Source organism: Acartia tonsa, chromosome 1, assembly GCF_053477335.1.
Source record: "Acartia tonsa isolate MP-2025a chromosome 1, ASM5347733v1, whole genome shotgun sequence".
Lineage (NCBI taxonomy): Eukaryota > Metazoa > Arthropoda > Copepoda > Calanoida > Acartiidae > Acartia > Acartia tonsa.
This window is the reverse complement of record NC_137260.1, coordinates 36,510,645-36,530,521: the sequence shown is the minus strand read 5'-3', so window position 1 is coordinate 36,530,521 and position 19,877 is coordinate 36,510,645. Positions and strand designations below refer to the sequence as shown.

The window sequence follows — 19,877 nt, the reverse complement described above, 5'->3', positions numbered from 1 at the left end:
AAAAGCGACAAGTGACAGTGATTTTAATAATAAAGTAACCAAATAATTTATAAAATTTTAAACAAAAATTTCAAGTTTTTGAATTTTTTACCTTCCCCTTATCCTTGGGCCGGTCTATAACTATCATCGATCTAAACTTGGGTAAACTTTAATACTATCAAAGTTTAATACCAACTCTGAGAAAAAAAACTTTACTTGAAATTTACTTTACCCTCTTTTGTTGTAAGTAAAGCGAGCAGTCGATACATTTTGAACTATGGAAAATATCATGTTGTTATATTTTATTTTGAAATAAAAAAAGCAGGATTAAACTATGGTTTATAGAAAGTTAAAAAAGATTTCCTTAATCCAAAAATACCTATTTTGAACTATTGAAAATATAATGTTTTTTACATTTTATGTTTAAAATTACTTGCCAATACACAGTGTGGCGAAGGCAGGATTAAACTCTGGTTTCTAAAAAGTTGAAAATGTGTTCCTTAACCCAAAAATACAAAATTTTAATATGCAACTTAAGTGAATCCTATTTCTTTGCTCCATGGTGCAATGTAACAATTCTTATAAGATCCTGTAACAGATTTAAATACTTGTTACCTTAAATGTATGTTATATTTTTGATTTAGAATATATAAAATAGAAATTACTTTTATTAGAAGCAAAATTACAAACAAAAATCAATATTTATGTACAAAATTTCACCATAATTAGTAAATTAGAATTTCCAATCTTTCTTTGATAGCAAGTGTTAAATAAAATTATGGTTATTATTTTGTAAAAGAATTATGTTTAGTTGATATTAAGACCCTAGAATAGAAAATACAAGTTTTGAAATTACTTTAATATTTGTTGATTATTCACCGTATAACGTCACAGAATGGCAACCCATCACAGGTCAAATCCAGAATTTTTTCCTTTGAAAACTTTTGATTTTTGATTTTGTTAAAATTTTTTTTACAGACGGGTGATTAATAACTTTTAATTAAAGTGAATCTTAATAAATAGATAGACATAAGATTGTAGACATAATTTAAATCTATTTAGAATTATTTCAATAAAGAAGTGTGTTAGTTATAAATTAAAATAATTGCTATAAACTTTGTCTGCTAAAAATAGAGACAATTGTCATATCAAGTTATGTGTTTGTTATAAATTAAAATAATTGCTATAAACTTTGTCTGCTAAAAATAGAGACAATTGTCATAAAAACTCTATCTATTATTCTGATTCAGAATAATTCATGCTATAAGTTATAAAAGATATCATACTTTGATATTTGAAGCGATAATTTATTTCAACAATAGTTGGAGATATTTGTTTGCAAATTGTTAGTAGATCCTGAAATAACGTTAATTTAGTTGGGAAGTTGAATCTAAATCTACTTACTTAATATTGCTGCTGGAAAATCTGTAATATAAACTAGCGAATACTGCTGAGAAGTTGAAACTAATTTAGCCTTCTTCAAATTTGTTGGTAGAGATAATCTTTATAAAAAGGAGAAAAAGTTTGATAATATAAACTAGCAAATATTGGTGAGAAGTTGAAACTAATTTAGCCTTAAAATTATTGGAAGAGATAATTGTTATATTACCCAAACGTTAAAGAGTCATATTGAAAAATTAAAACAGCTGTAAAAAATATACAAAACACTTGTAACCTCTAAATGTTAAAATTTTTATAAGTTTTTTAGATTTATGAAAAATAAAAATTAAAGTTACTAATAAAGTGTACTAATTAAAATTTGTTTCAGGTAGAGATAATATTACTAAAACTTCCATTGCGATATATTTGGTACTGTTTCTTTGAAACCCACAACTTCAACTGTAAAAAGATATTATTATTTGTTCTTAGAACTTGCTAAATATATAATGTCTTTATTGCGATAATTGTTCCTGGTTCCATAATACCTTCAAAATCTGGTGTAACCTGAAGAAATATTATTTGTCCTTGGAACTTGCTAAATTTCTGATATCTTATGTAAGATATTTTGACAAAATTTTTCCTAGTTTGAATTGCTAAAAAATCTTCTTGCTAAATTTCTATTGTGATATATTCTGCTGTGAAGAGATATTATTAGTTGTCCTTGGACCTTGCTAAATTTCTGATATCTTTATGTAAGATATTTTGCCAAAATTGTTCCTGGTTCGGATTGCTAAAAACCTTCTTCAGAACTCCACAATTTTTCCTGAAAAGAGATATTATTACTCGTTTTTATAACTTGCTAAAATTTACTGTGAATTGATATTATTATACGTTCTTGGAACTTGCTAAAATTTTACTGTAAATTAAAACTGTTCCTTGTCTTTAGAACCGTACTTAATAATATTTTGAACACTTGATATATTAGTCACTGTAAAAAAGGATAGACACTGTAAAAAATGTCGGATACTGAGCACGATATTTCACTTAGAAATATGAGAGAGGAAAGGGATAGAGAAATAAATAATGAAAAAGACAGTTTTTATCAACCGAGAGATAATTTTCATGAACCTAATTATGAAAGGGAAAATTTTCATGATTATGATTATGACAGAGATAATTTTCAACAACCTAATTTTGGCAATAATGAGTATAGATATCAATGGAGCAATAATGATGATTATAAAGGTTTTAATAGTAATCAAGAACGGGAATATGCAAAAAATGGAGAGTATTTTCAGAGAAATTCTAGACAACAAAAACGAAATATCAAAAACTTATTTTTATAGCATTTTAACAAAACTTATAAATCTATAATAATAAAAGAGCAGCTATTGATTAATAACGGAAAAAAAATAATTTCTTTCCTATGGCTAGGTCACATATATAAAATACAATTTTAATGGGCTTGGAATTAGAATTCGAAACCTAACCATTTGTAAGCCTGCAATTTGTTACTTTTCATAAGATACCATTTAACCCTAGCTAAAGAGTAGCTACTTAAATACATATCAAATTTTACATTACGTTTTAGCAATGTCAACAGTAGGCCTTATTGAAAGAGTAAATATTCCTTCTATTTCACTTTTTTGTTCATGTTTAAAGTCAAACAAAATGTTCACATACAATTGAATGTGTGAATACAAACCAATAGAAAGGTTAATTTAGGTTTTTAGAATTTTGGACAATACATAGCTTGAAAATACATAAAAGGAACTTAATTATTAATCTAAAAAGACAAAATTTTATAAGGGATATGGGGGTTGGGGGTGGTAGTATATATGAGGATGAAAAAACCTGTTTTGGGACACAAACTCGAAAATTTGTTTCGCCGAGTTGAATATTTTAAATTTTTAATGCACACTGACACACGCACGTACATCCTTTTACTGTGGTAACACCTGTTTGTACCTAAAAACAAATATTTGCAAGATATTTACCTTGAACTCCAATTTTCATTATTGCCACCCCCTCCTTCTTCCCATTCCTGTCCTCACACTTTCTCTGATTTTTCATCATATTTGTAGTTTTAAATTTGCAGAAATAGTAAAAGGGCCTATTTTTCAAAAAAAAAGCTAGATGATGAAGTAAAGAAAGAACAGTGAGTTGCAATAGTGTACAAATATAAAATTGGTGGCATTGAGTCGGTTTCGTGTCTTTCTCAGTGTGCTCCCTATTGACCTGCAGCTTACTCTGAAGCGCAGAATTCCAGACTGACTTACCCTAATTTTGGACGCACAACGCTTCATAGAAAACTAAAAGTGTTTTTTTATTTAATGGTAGAAGAACATCGCAAATAAATAAGAATTTTACCATACTTCAATATTCTAGATATTTCATTATTTGAAACAATTTGAATTAGATATTGTCCTTTTTTTTATCTTTTACGTATCCATTTAACTCGTTCTTTCTTAAATTGTGATTCTTGCAATGTGTAAACAATCAAAAACACTTTTTTTTTCATGTTGGAAACATTTTATAAAAACATTTTAGTTTTAAAGAACTACCAACTTAAAAAGATTTGTTGTGTTGCTATTGTGATATTTAGATCGGTCTTTATGTAAACATTTATTTTATTTCATTGCCTACTGGCCAACACAAAAACATATAAAAACAAGATGTAATGTTAGTGTATCAAGTATCTCTCATTACCCTATCCACATATTCATATTTATATAGTGGTTTATTAATAAAGGAATGGCAAACAATTAACCACTTGTGACAATCATTTTTAGTATTTTTTAATGTTAGCATTCAAACTATCACAAGTTTTCTTGAACCTTTAAACATATCAACAAGTAGATAGAAGTAAACAAACACAAATATGTAAACTTTTCAATCTGTACAATTGCTGTTTAATTTTAATTTATCACGATAAAACTGCAGACATAATCTGATAATAGAGTAGCTGCGCTACAAAAAAGACGTGAAAACACAAAGAATAGAATGTTTGTTTGGTGTATTGTTGACAATTATTAATTAAAATCAAAGACGGAGCCCGATTCTTAATAATAATAAAATATTTATTTTAAAAAATCATCGCATGCACCTTACGTCGTGGGGTGAGGTCCTCTTATTTTAACTTCAAGCGATTGTCCAAGAATCTTAGCTCATTGTTCATTCGAACTGAACGTTTTGCTCTATCAACAAAATCTTTGTTAGACTACCTTTGTCTGAAAGTTCTAACTTTGCATTAAAATGAGTATCAACTCTTTATGAGCCAAGAGGTTCCCCTCTAACCTAACTTCGAAAATGCGGCGGTTAATTTTTGCTTAACATTTTTAATTAAAAAGTTTTCTTAAGGTTTTACTTTTAGTTTTGTTTTTGCAGATGATCAATAAAAACATAGAATATACAATTCTAGTCAAACTAACCAGGAACTTCAATAATTTCGAGCATTTATTTTTATTTACTAAATTTCTATTCAATAATAATCACATCTTTATCAAACAAAAAGAACTAGGATTTAAAATATTCTTATATAAATAAAATTAAAGGTACAAATTTATTGTGAATGAGTTCGTCCTTTTGATATTCCTTTCTCTGGAATTTAGAATAATCATATATAATTCACCTGACATAACAGCAGTAGAAGTCTTTGTTTTACTATTATTAATAGTGACACCTCCCAAATTGTAATGGGACGATTTAATTTATCTGTCGACTCAATAGATATAGTTTGGCTTATTTTTAATAGTTAGCTCGCATGTCAATATGATATGATTTTACACTCTTTTATACTAGTGTACACTTTAAGGAGAATTAGTGCACCATATGTCTGGATGGTTCGGACTTTTAATAGAAATACTTTCTCAACATTTGCTTCATTTAAATGTTGAGAAAATTGTGCTGAGCTTACTAGGACTACTCTCTCCGTCTATGGACTCAAACTTTATATACATTTATGTTAGACTGGCTTAATATCATATTTAGGTAAAATAGGCTTTCCCAAAATAAATAAATTTTTCGGTAAATGCAAAATTTATTGTAAGGGATTTTTTCGACTTAAATTTTTTGAGCCAAAGACATCTTGTAGTCAAATTAATTAGTCCGTCGGTCAGTCGGTCATAATACAAAATATATGAATGCTCATATTTTCTCCATTAGCTCTATGATTACTTTTTAACGTTTGTCCGCATATGATTTTTTGTACCTCGCTACTAAGGGGTTTTAAAACAAGATTTTGGGAAGGTCTACTATATGTTATATGTAATAGTATACACATTGAACATGCACCTAAATGTACATTGAAAAATTGAAAATATTTTCTCTAAATCCTTTTCCCTGCATTTGCAAAGATTTATAAAACAACATTCTATTTTTCTGTTGTTGAAGATGCATACATATAAAAACATTGAATACAGTAACAGTACATAAAATACATTTGTAAGTTGTTTCTACTCGAATTCATTCATTATTATTTATCATTTTTGTTTCAAAATGATACAACTTACAGTAAATTATCAACCCATCCAACTACCAGTACAAAGCCCACCTATGTAAGACAATCAAAATATGAATCATTTTAAAATTCGTTAATTTGTCAAATGCGATACTAAAGTCAAAGTGACAATAAAATGTATTTTTAAACATAAGGCTACTAATGGTTATAGAATATACGTGGTTATTATGACAGGGGAAAAGTTGTCATCAATTTAGGTTGCTAACATGGTTTTCATTTATTGGCCCATTCGTTCATACAGTAGGGGGAGAGGGGATTGGATAAAGGAGTTGGATGGGGGTATCGTAATAAGTAATAATCTATTCATTAGGTTAATAGTCGTTTAAACTCATTTATAACAACTTTCGATTAAAGAAAATAAATTGCTTCATAGTTCATATGGCTATAATATGTATATTTTTTTTGTAAAAGTTATTATCGTCCATTTTGAACTTTAAAGTACAATGTGAAAATTAATTAATTAACTGCGCTAATCAAAGAATGAAAATAACCATTGGAACGAGGCTCAAGAAAACTAAAAGTAAATAAGAATTATTATTTGTTAAATTCAATTAAATTAATTTAAATGTTACTATAAATAGTTTACATGTTGCAGCTATAAGAACACACTTTTAAAGACGCACAGATTTATTTCTATTGTAAATAAGCTTCGCTGCAAAAGTTTTTGCAGCGGCCGCGTGATAGAAGCATAGGACACACAACATGCGACACCACATCAACTTTTGTCAAGGTTCATGCAACCACGGAGGGAGGGATAGAAAAGTGAAAAAATACTTAAAAATATTTATCGTACCTTAATATAGGTAAAATTCACGCAAATTTTCTTTGGATGTGTAAGAATGGAGATAATTGAGTAGTTTGGATTACAAGCCTTCTGCTCTTTACTATGCCTTAATTTAACACCACCCATACTCCGATTGTGTGCTTGAACGTTTAACTTGAGCTAGTCCTAGTTACTATAAAATTACAAAATTTTCTCGTCCTAATCAATGACTCAAACATTAAGAACAATAGCTATAGACAAGCATAAACACATTTACTTTCAAATTCTAACTAATATTGATTTATCTATTCTTCTAACCCTATATTCTAACATAAAATTTTCCGTGTTTTGATAAGCTTTACATGCATAAACATTAAGCATAATCCCATTTTTACAGTCTCAAACTTAAAGAATAATCACAGCAAATTTTTAGGTTATTAGGGATGATATTGAACTGTGATTTTTCAATATTTAACAAGTATAAAACTGTTCCATAATGTGCCATCTGTCAAACTATTAAATATAGTGGTCAATGTCAAGAAATTTCGGCAATACCTTGGCCTAATAAACTGTAAGAAAACTGGCACAATATTTTAGGTTGTGCAAAAATAAGTTTTAACAAGCTTAATTTCTTGAAGTACATAAGCAATTCATATGGTACAAAAACTTAATGACTTTAACTATTTTATTTCATACCTCCCCCTATATTATTACTAAAGGGTAAAGTTTTAATGGAGTAGGTAAATAAGCCACCTAAAATCTTTGTTGATAATATATTTATGAGGGACGATTTTTTAAAAAAACAATGTATTTAGATTATTGCTCCGTTACTAAAATGCTGGCTTCTATATAATAAAAGTGCAATGAAAAGTTATAGATAAGGTAATTATCAACTTATTTATTATTCATAAGCAACACATGCACACACACACACACACTCAGGAAAGAGAGGAAATGTGTTGTTATGCTCAAATCCGAGTAATTAAGCTCTAGAGTAGACACTCTTTCTAGGTTATTTAGACCAATGCTGGATAATTGATTAACATTTTATTTTTTTATATTATATATTATTTGCTTTTCTGTTCTATTTTTCTTGTAAAAAAACTATTGTCATGCTTGTATTTTTTCTCAATATACCTAGGTTTTCTAAAAGGTTCTCTAAAGAAGGAAATAGTGTAAATAGAGTCAATACCTGACAATTATACCATCTTAAAATCTAATTGAATAATCATCTAAAACCAGTTCTAAGCCTTACTGATCGTTATTTTTTTCTAAGAAATGTAAAATAAATAAATGAATTATTTCCTGTATTTTTATTTTTTTAATCAGAAGAAATAACGATGCAATAAATAACTATTTTCTTAAGAATACCTATACCTTGCTACTATAGCTCAATTACTGTGAATACACGCAAATATAATTAGTTTTTTACATGAAAGTAATATGTTTTTGCCCTAATTTATATGCAATCTTTTCATAGAATAGATTAAACATCAGGGAGTGAGATGATAGGATAAAAGGAACCGGCCATGCACTGCTGAAAAAAGTGCTGTCTTTGGGAGTTGGCTTATGGATGAAAATGTATCTGCAGCAGTTGTAATCAAAGACTTATGTCTTGCTTTTGGTTGCAGGTTTTGGAATTTTTGGCAGCTGATAAGCATGCAAGGATCTCTGTTTGCAAATCTGGATTGTTAATTATAAAAACTTAGGTGGGTTATTGTAGCTGCGGCTGTATAGAATGTGAATAAAGCTGCAGGCCTACCTTTCAAATCTAAATTTTTAATCTTATAAAATTTCTGCCTCTCTATTCCTGGCAAATAAAAACACTGATTATTAGAATTATTAAGTTGTGTTGTTTTGGGTCAGGGTTGTTTTTTTATCATAATTATTAGAAAATTTATTTATATTTATATAAATTTATTGCTGTATTGTAGCTACATTTAAACTGTATATTATAACTTAAGTTCCTTAAAACCTAAAAAAAATTATTTTAAAATTTGAAGTTTTGCGTTAATTATTGAAATAACTGTCCTTACTCTACTTTAAAAATCATTAGCAACAAATATGAACCTAAAATTATTGTGTATTTCAAAATAATAGAAAATACATATCAATCAAAAAATAATTAGCTGTTGTAATTATTGGCATTTAAATGAAAGCTACTATTTACTAGTAGCTTCGCCTTAGCGCTTAGAGGTTCTTTCTCCTCCAGAAAGTGGTTAGCGTAACACCCCCCCCCCACTCCATTATTTTTTTTTTAAAGAAGAAAGGTTTCTAGCCCCACTAACTCCAATACAATTAAATTGTCTAAAACCAGACCTACTCAAATAGTACAGTTCCTGACAAAAGATATCTGCTTGTTTTTTAAATATTAAAAGATATTAAAAACAGTTGGACTTCAGCAACGCGTTTAATATCTAAACATGTTATTTTTTTTATAATTTTACGATATGCCTTGTAGTGTATAGTTTGTGTACAATAAGATCCCAGAAACTAATTTATTACCGGGTCATGGGTAAATAAATAATAATAATAATAATAAAATAATTTTTTTTTATAATTTCGCAAAGCAATTATAAATGATATATTTACTTCAGTGTATTGACCTCTTGAAGATCAGTAATATTCTTGCCTATTTCTTATCAACCTATTACTATTTTTACAACTATGCCGACTCGTTAGACCTGTAAAGAAATATTTTTTTTACTGAAAACATATATACATAGATGGATCTAAATAGTTTTGGCTATTTAATGAACACAGTAATAGTGTCTGACTGATTATGACGTAACAAAAAAAATAGCCAATGAGAGGTCGTTATTGACCAATGGTAAAATTTATGGTGGCCTCTCATTGGCTAATTTTTTTTGTTACGTCATAATCAGTCAGACACTATTACTGTGTTCCTATTTAATTTAAGCATTCCACTTTTATTATTTGATTATGAAAAATATGGTTAGATTTTAAAACTTGGTCTCCAAAATCTAAGAGAAAACCTGTTTATGACCCTAAAATTAAAAATTTTTCCTGTAAGAAAATAAAAATAGAAAAAAAAATGTTCTTAGAAATTTTTAATAATCCAAATATTGAGTAGGTCTAATATACATAGAATTCTAGATATATAATATAAATAGAGAGTCAACCATGCGTGATGAGATCCTATATTGACCGGAGATATTACACATTTCCGTAGCACAATGTGATAAATATGGGAACAAGAGCCTAGACACTCTATAAAATTACCAAGTAAATAAAAAAATTATTTTATTAATCTTTCCAATAAAAGAAAAACATTTAAAAATCTTTTAATAACAGTTTATTTTTTATTTTCTTTTAAAACAGCGTAAAAACTACCCAAAAACTAGACTAAATTCTTTTAAAATACATATGTTTGCTTAGCTGAATTATTCAAACTTGTTAAACAACAAATGTGAAATACTTCATTTCAAATAAGAAAACATAATTTTATGATAGTTTAAATTTTAAAAAATATTTTTAAGAGTGTATGTAGATGAACAAACACTGAATATTTATTATAACAATCTTGGATCTGTCATCAAGCACATACTTACATAAAAAGTGATCAATAAAAGACTAGAAATCTTTTTTTTAAAGATCATATATATAATACAATGGCTATAGCAAGATCACCTCTCCCTATAAAGGTAGGGGAGTGTGGAGAATAATAATCACTGTTTTAAAGATGTAGTATTATTTTCTTGTCCCTTTTAATAGTATATTACTTATCATTTACATTTTAACATCACAGTGAACTTCCAAATAGATTGAAATCCCCCCCCCCTCCCTCAAATTCTAAGATCCCAAGAAGAAATCTTAGATGTCTTTTTGATGATTAGAAACTAAAACTCCTCGAAATAAAAAGTAAAGAATAGTTTTTCTTATGACATCCTTTACAATGTGATTATTAATACTGAAAAAGTATACAATACATATTTGTTGACATAATATAACGTATAATATAACATATTATTATTGCATTAAAGAAAGTACACTTCCAGTAAAGCAGCTACACTATAAATGACAGTAGTTATATCAGGGATAATAAAGGATAATACAATGGGCGATACATCTTTAAACATTTCCTAAGATGATAAATAAAATTTCCCCTCCATTTGATTTAGATTACTGGTTGAAAGGTTTGGACACTACTAGTTTTGAACCAATAAAACCATCAAGATTTAGAACTCATAAGGATATAATATAAAACTTTGGGCTCAATAGTTGTCTAAATCCAATGTACCCTAACTCTAGGAATTGTTCCCAAGTAATTCCAAACAAACTAATCCATTTAATAAATAATATCAATTTATTTTCTTTTTTCATTTTAAATAGTTATTTATCACATCGTGTTATAAACAGCTTTCCGCGTAAATAAAAATATGCAACTGTAATATTAAAACCAGTTTTGTTAGCAACGAGATGCCGTATTGACAGGCTAACAAAACTGGTTTGTATTTTTATTTTTGTAGAAAACTTGAAATAATGCGATACGATATATGATTTTTCAGCGTGGCCTAGAACCGGTTCTAATTCATCGGATATTAATCGGTTTCGAAACCATATTGTAAATCTTTTTGTTTTCATTTGTTCTTGTGCTAAAATTGTTCTTTTTGGTAAAAATACCTCTTTTAAAATTAAAACATGCCTAGAATTAAAACTTAATCAAATGCTAAATTAAAAGCTTATTCTTCCAAACTTAAAATTTAAAATATAAAACTTATTTAAAAAAGGAAATATTTTTGGTGTAAAAAGGAATTTCAATTAGCATACATTTACATTTTAAAATAACATAAGATACAACTGGACTAAACCTGAGTTCTCAGAGCTTTTTAAGCTGAACGTTGCAATGATCTAAGTCGACTTTATGTGATGAAATTTTACTAACATAATATTCTAATAGCATTATCAATATTGAAATGACCATTTTATAAATCTACAAGGATTAAATTTGTTGGGATGAATTTTTATATTGTTCATTTTCCTATCAAAATTGAATTAAAAACTCAGAGAGGAAGGGGACATATAATAGTGTAAATGTTACTCATTCGTTGGTTTATAAAATTTGGGTACTTTTATTGAAGTTTGGTTGTTTGTTTTTACAACCAACGATTTTTATCTTCTTAAGGAGTAATTTTGTTTCACATCATTGGTGATTTACATTAATTTCTTGTCCACTGTCTTATCCCTTAAGATCCCTGTTCAAAACGACTCTAAATCCAGCCTAAAGAAAAAGAAAACAAGGAAATTAAAGATTCTTTGTTTTTTCCCCATAATTTATTTAAAAGTATCCCCCTAGCGGAGCTACTCTTTAATGTAAAAGGTTGCGTTGGTCGGTTGGAAAGTTTTCAATATTATTAATTAATATTTAAGTATAGATGCATTATACAGACAACTACGTGTCCTAAGTGGCAGATATCCTTTCCTTTATTAGCTGGTATATAATATTAATAATTCTTGTAATAGAAATTATGTCATAGCATTTCTTTTCATAACTAGCTTATTATTGTACTTATTGTACTATAGCTCTAATGAAGACTATTTTCTTCACTGAATATTTAATGATTAATACAATGTTTATAAACAAAACAGAGATATTGCACTAGAAAAAGTATTTTATTATATCATTTTCTCTATTAATAATAATGGCTTCACATATCATTACTTTCATGCCTTCTGATTCTTTGACAAAGCCAAAAAGATTTTAACTTTTCCACCAATCCCAAAATATGTCAATGATTTCTGAAATTATATATTTTTTAAAATAAATATTTGGGGAGCTTATGTGGGGTTTGTAGCTTTTTCACCTTTCGTGATTGTTCCCTAATTTTAGTAATAGAAATAGCCTTAAACCTATCCTGGTCAAATAATCATTTATTTAACTTGCAACATATAGGGAGCAAATGTTTCCTCGGGTGCCCTTTCCTATTTTTTATGGAACACTGTTAATGAACAAAAGTGAAAGTAAGTATAGAAGAGGGCGGAAACCTATTTTGAAAGGTATAATTAAAGCAAACAATGTTTCAAGGTGGGGAGGGACAGGAGTGGTCGAAATGAAAAAAAAAATAAGGGGAGAGGGGGCGAATATGTTAGGGAATATTTTTGTATTTGTAATTACATTTCTTTGTGAGGTTCATCCTGTTGATAAGTGTGTGCTAACAGTTTTACATTTTAATACAATTATAGCAAATACAAATAATAATTTTTTTTTTCAAATAAAAAGTAGCTTTAGTTGGTTGACTTTAGATAGTAGATACCCAAAACTTTAACCAAGAAATTAAATAGCTTACCATATTTTAACAATACATTAGATTTCTTTTAAATTGTGCTAAATTTGAAATCATATGAATATGTGAAATTGCCCGCACACCTTTGATGAGATAACCCAATGTAACACCCACAGATATTTACACGTCTGCAAAAATGCTTATTTTGAAATAAAAACACAAATGTCATAGCAGGATTAGAGATTTCCAAGAAAATTGGGTAAGTGGAAGATAGAAAAGTAAAACAAATTGGATTTCATGTATTTGTATTTCCTTTACATCTTTTAATTTCGAGCCTCTAGGTTTTACATTAAATTCTCAGGATAAAATAACCTTTAAAGAACTATCCCCCAAACCATTTAATTTCGTGTACTTCTTTATTATGCAAAACTATAGTAGAACCACAGAGATATATGTTTATAATAATACAAGAATGTTACCATCCTTTATAGACAACTATAATAGACATTTAGTCTGTGCTGAATATTAATAAGAAGTCAGCCATTCATAACTTGTTGTAAAAATATCAGAGGCCAGCTCACACCATTTAAAGGCAAACTTGGCCTCTCCCCAACGCTCCCCGTGATAAACTCAATTCCACGTGATTTAATTCCAGATGCTAACACAAATAACCACTATCAATAAATGGTTTAAAATTTGACCTCGAGCATGGTCGTTGACCTAGCATGACAAGTTTAAGATACCTGTACTGTCCTAATGACAATTAACAGTAAATAATTCACAATTTTTTCTAAAACCAAACTCTTAAAGAGCTTATGTTACTAAATTTGAAATCTGTTACAAAGTCTTCTTTTTGGAAGAAAAAATATTTTTTGATTATATTGGTAACTTGATCAAAACCAATATTCAATATTATAGAAAGATACATGGATAGGCCAATGGAAAATTTAGTGATATTTATCACGAACTAAGCTTCAAACATATTTGTGGGAAAAGGAGAATTAATTTGTCTTCCATTATCCTATCCCTGAAAGCCCGATATCTTGTAAACCAATATTGTTTATATTCTGTAGCACAACGTGTTGTCTATACATAATATTGAGTTTACATTTTTACCCATTTTTCCCTAATATTAAACAGATTTATAAATATTAGCTAATGCAAATGTAAAAACATAAAAGACATTTTCTTTAATAAAAATCTGCTTAAACTTGTTTTTTTTTATAAATGCAACCTGTTTAAAGATTTGAAAGATATATATCTTACATTCTTATGACATTATTATTTTTTTAAAATTCTTCCTTACAATTCTTTTTATTTTGAGTAATGTAAATTACGCAACAAATGTTAAATATATTTTATTGAAAATAAGGTTTAACCTTATTATCTTAGTTTGCTATGCGTAATTTAACATCAAACTAATACCTTAAAATTATTTATGCATAGCTCTAATCCTAACATACTCAAATAATAATTCGACTATTTTCCTATCAATTCTATTGGTGCTGATTCTCCCATTTCCCATGAAAAAAAAAACAACTTTCAAACTAATTGTCTCCACAAGCACTTGTGGGGTTGGGTCCCCCACAGGGAGGAAATCGACCCTCAACTATGAATTTTAGATTTTAGTTTTTTTAAAAATCTATTTCTTTTGTGGAAGGGTTGCTGCTATTTTTTCTTGGGGTGATATACATAGTTATAAACCTTCCATGGAGATCAAAATCGGTTCAGAGGTTAGCTACAATAGACACTAGCAAACAAAAATTACATTCTGTAACTTTTATATAAGGATAATGGGAGTAAGTTGACGAGTGTTCCACCTTACAAATAACAGATTCTAGTGATAATCTTACTTAATCTCATTATCACACATATGTATAGACAATATCAGGGATCATTGGGTTGGCATTTTATCAAGAAATTAAAATAATAATCTGTTTTAAAGATATTCCTGTAGCTTTCCCTGTGTAATTATTTTCCATCTATGTATATCATAAATTCTTTCCCATTTCAGTGTTTTTGAATGATCACTTCTTTTCCTTTTAATTTTCTTTTATTCTAAATTTAGATTAAGTACAGGTTAATCAAATGACTTTTGATATTTGTATAATATTTGTTTATTAGATTTCACAAAATCGAATACCTCTAATTTAAGTTGTTGTTTTGTTATTTTTTCGTTAACTTTGCTTTTGTCCAACATTGTTCCTGGAAAAACTTACTTTTTCCATTCTTTCTGAAAGGAGGTACAACTCAGAATAATGAAAATTGGATAATTATATCAATATTGTTTATTTATAATTTGGTCCAGAAGAAACTTTTCATTATTACAATATGCTACACAAAAGTATCAGAGGTATACTGATAAGTAGATGTAAAATAATACCAATTTCCCTGAAGCTACAAATGCAAAATATATCTAAAGACAAATAATATGTTTTTACTGCTAGGGGTTGACAGTCGCGCCCCCACCTTGGTTGTGGATGAGGGTTGCTGAGGCTGGGAGTTGCTATAAGGGTGGCTTAAGGTGGCAGCTGCTTGGGGCGGCTGAATCTTCCTCTAAGATGCTGCTGCTGCTTATTAAATGTTGCCTAAACTAGTTTATTGACTATTTCAGCGTATATAGCTGCTTAAAAGCCGATTTATCAAGCTGCTGTGGCTAAATGAGGGTTTTAGTTGAGGTAAGTGAACCGTTGAGTTGCCGGGGATTCGTGTGACTGAATTTTATATTCGGTGGATGATGATGGTTAAGGCTTCAAGTGGCTTATTATTTCTTTCACAATTGCGATGATGCAGTGAGGCTTAATGAGTTGCTGTGAAAGTCATGCGGCTGATTGAGTCTTTAGTGGCTAAGGATGCGGCTACCTAGCCCTGATAACTGCCATTGCATAAATTGTTTAAAATTAAGGATAACTAGAAGTAAAAAATATATATATAATTGTGTATGTTACCTAAAGAAAACTACTTTTCCCTCTATATTTGATTTTATAATTTTTGCAAATAAGCCTAGATACAGAAATACATTCCTATCTCATTTTAAAATGCATCCACCCCTTTTTGCGGAGTTTCTGCAATATGACCACATAAACAAATATCATATTATAGTAATGCATTAAATCAGTAGGTTTGTTTTAAAGCAATCACTTGTCCGTTAAATTCAGAATATAGAATGAATAAAAAAAAGGACAGAACAAAAAACAATAAATGTGATAAATAACTTTTATTTAAAACCTAATTTTTGTTTTTTTAATTATAATTCAACATTTTCATGTAGGCACACTTCTTAGGAAGGCTAAATGCAGCTTTGATTAAATATGAAAGTAAAAAATGAGTATTTTTGTGCGCCCAATATGCCAAATAAATCAACAAGAATTATTTGCTGGAATTATACAGTTTGTTAAATCCAAATCTGAGTGTTTGTATGTTGTCGTGAATCCTAAAACAGTTGTTCAGAATTCAAAGATTTTTTACTTGATCTTGATTAGCTTTTCTTCTTGAAATGGAGTACAATTTGTACAGATCTTGTAATTGATTTTTCTCGGCCACGCAATTTATTAACTAATTGAGAAATCTAGCAAAAGGTGAAATGGTAGATATTAAAGATACATTTCATTTATACAAGCACATATAATTTATAACTCTTGAATGCCTGTGTAATTATATCCGTCTGTGTTGCTGATTAACTTTGCTGTGCTAATTAGAGGCAGTATTAACATTTTGTTAAACTATAAAATAAATTTAATTTAGTTTTAAAAGAAACAATAATATTACACAGTTATTCTAATGATTTTAAATGTACATATTTATAGATAAATGTACTTGATTTAAAGATTGTTATGGAAAAAGAAAATAACTTTTGATTAGTTTTGAAAATTATATAAGGCATTATCCAAAATTGTATAAATCAATACAAACTTTGGAAACAAATCAGACAAAAAAATACTTGTATAATCACAAGAACTAGGGAATCAATGATTTTTTTTAGAAAAAATAAATTAGCCAAGACAAATGTCTTGATTTTTTTTTTACATCGAAACCTTATTTCAATTTTTGATTTAACCTTTTCTTACATTTTATTGGTGTATTATTTTTCTTCAAGTGCCATATCCGTGGATAATCACTTTTCCTTGTCCAAACTTTATTTTCCCTGTATACAGGTACAGGAACATATTCTCAACAATTTAATGACTTAGAATCTGGCAATAATAATTTTTTGTTTTTCTTTTGGGCTTTCACAGTGCCGGTTTAGCAGTCACATCACCCCCTCCCCCCTTTTTATTAAAATAAATTAAACTTAAGACATGAAAGGGAGGGATTTTACCCCTGTATCTAACCCCTTCTGGGGCCTTAACCCTGCTGGGCCTAAACCTGCGTTGCCCTTACCATGCGGGACTAGTCAGTACTTAATTTAACCTAACACAACGTGACTATAAGTAATGAACACAAAAATTTTAGAATTAAAAGAATGGGTGTTAGAGCTCCACAGGATACGTTGTGTGAAAGTACCTTCTCTTTTGCCTTAACACCTCTACATCCACTCGTTTTTAAATCTTTATTTCCAGACAAAATAAAAGTAGTTAAAAAAAATAAAAAACTTCAAAATTAAAATTTGAGAAAAAGTTTATTTATATTTAACAGAAAGAAAGTAGCTTAGTTCTAAAAAATAACCCTTTTCCCCTGTTAACACATCCCTGTCTCTTCTGGTGGTCAATAAGTAAATTTGTTACGAATGAAATAAAAATTTGTTTGTTGCAGATGTTGTAAACATTTATGGTTTCCACTTTTGGTACACAAAAATATATTATTTTCCGCAAATTATACTACAGTGATTTTAAATTTGGATGGATCCCAATTTTAGGTTATTAATTTTTAAAAGAGCACATTTTTGTGTTGAATTATTTGGAATTAAGTAAAACAGAAAAGGTGGACTTTTAAGCTTATTCTTCATTTGTATGGGTCCATGGAACCGAAAAACGGTGGTCTCTTACTTTAATCTACTTTAATCTAATGGGTAATTTTGTACATCATTATTCATGATTAGGGATGAAAATGAATTTATCGTCCAATGTCTTACTTCTTAAGATCTCTGAATAAAATTCAAGAATCCATTGTTTGAGTTATGTGTGTGTTTCAAGACAAATGACACTGCGTTTTTACAAATAAAGATAATTTTTTTTTGAATAGTAGATTTGCTTTAAAACAAAATTGCAATATCGCACTAAAACAAGTTTAGTTGCGCCTGAAAATGTCAGAACATGATTTTCATAGGAACCAAAGATTTTAACAATAAATGTTTTCTTTTGTAGCCTAGGTTATCGTTGAACTAACTTCTGCCTTCAGATGATTGGATAAATAGCCTGAATTTGTATAATGATTTGCATCTGTTTTTCTTAAATTAGTTTAATGTTTTACGTTTAGAAAAAAAATTATTTTATGTTCAAATTAAATGTCTAAGTCATTAAAGTATAAAAATGTTTTTATAAAATTAAATGTACCCATAGTTAAACTCTTAGTTATACATGATTACTGATTAGATATGATGCTTTAGATATTTTTATTCTTGTTACTAATCCAAACTCTTATGTATTCAAGCAAAGTGCTTCCTACGTGGTAACAATACTTTAAGGCATATCTATACTCTTGTTTTAATAGACTATTTTAGAGTGCTAGTTTTAGATCCTTACAAGTAACCCTATCTTTCCACCTTCACTCTTGGATGTTGTTGAGTAAAAGTTGAAATGAAATTTTCCATTATAATATTATATTATATCCATCAAAAAGCATAAATTAAGCATGATATATAAAAGATAAATCTGGGTAGGTACTTTAATTAAAAATATGAAAGTTAGACCTTAGTATTTCTACATCTAGGCAGAAAAATGATTCTTATCAGTCTATTAACAATTGTCCAGTGAAGACTGTTCTAATTCTTAACACACAATTGAGTTGTCTGACTTATTGATATTCGAAAATACAGGGATAGATCAATGAACTAGTAATAAATTTGCAAACAATTGTTAGATTGACAGTAAAAGACGAATTCTTTCTCTTCGTCAGAAAATATGTTATCTCCAACTAAAAGTAAGTGCAAGTTTTTAAAATACCTTTTTTTATTTGAAGTAAGGTAAATTCATAAGCCAATTATTTATCCCTAAAGCCCCTGATATTATCAGATATAGAGCATTCATATATAGAGGACGATGAAAGGTAAATTCGTGTTCAGATTTTGTACAGTGCATGTTCTATTTTGTCTGTTTAACAGAAATTTTTAATAATAACTTATTAAATTAGTATACTGTACATTCTCGGGATGCTGGGTACCTGTCACTAGAAACAAATTAAAATATTAATGTGTATTGTTTATGTACTTTTCCTATCTTTCACATTTTTTGCAAGACCAAAAAAAGATTTCCTTGTAAATAATGTAATATCAATCAACTTAAACTAATATACATAACATATTACTTTTAATATTAAGTTTTATTATTCATATAATTATATACTAAATTATGTATATGTGTATATCTTCCTTCTTTATTTTTTATGACTTTAGCTCAGGATATGTAGAAAAGGTACACAAAAATAAAAAAATAAAAGATATAAAGCAATAAACAACCCTTTGATTTGTTTTTAATGACATAACTACTTGCAAAAAGTTTTATTCATCGGTTTTCTTTTCCTCAATTTTAACTTATTATTATGAGTTGTGGATTGCTATCACCTCAGCCTGTTGTCATATCTGAAAAATGTTTCATGTCAATAACAGGCCATAATACGAAATTATTCTAAATAAAAAAAGCAAAGTAAATGGCAAGAAACCAGGGAGGGCGGTGAAACTAAATTTTATAAATAGGTTATCTTATTGCTTCGCTTCAAAACTTTGGGTACTTTTATTGAATTTATTATATGATTCAAAAATATTAAATTCAAAGTTTTTCAACCACAAATCTACAAAAAGGTTTATTTTTCTAACACTAATGGGGATGTATATCAA

At 28.4% G+C, this 19,877-nt stretch overlaps 1 protein-coding gene across 2 annotated transcripts in view; it reads left to right on the top strand.

The window, feature by feature from the left end:
• Window positions 1–19,877, top strand: part of LOC145318371 (zwei Ig domain protein zig-8-like) — a 40,391-nt gene that overhangs the window by 5,674 nt on the left and 14,840 nt on the right. The window contains exon 1 of one of the 2 annotated variants that reach the window (XM_080159676.1): window positions 7,455–7,523. The exons of the other annotated variant lie outside the window; for it this stretch is intronic. The gene's annotated coding sequence lies outside the window, so the exon portion shown is untranslated. Of the gene's footprint in view, window positions 1–7,454; window positions 7,524–19,877 lie in introns of those variants that run through there. 2 annotated transcript variants of the gene reach the window in all.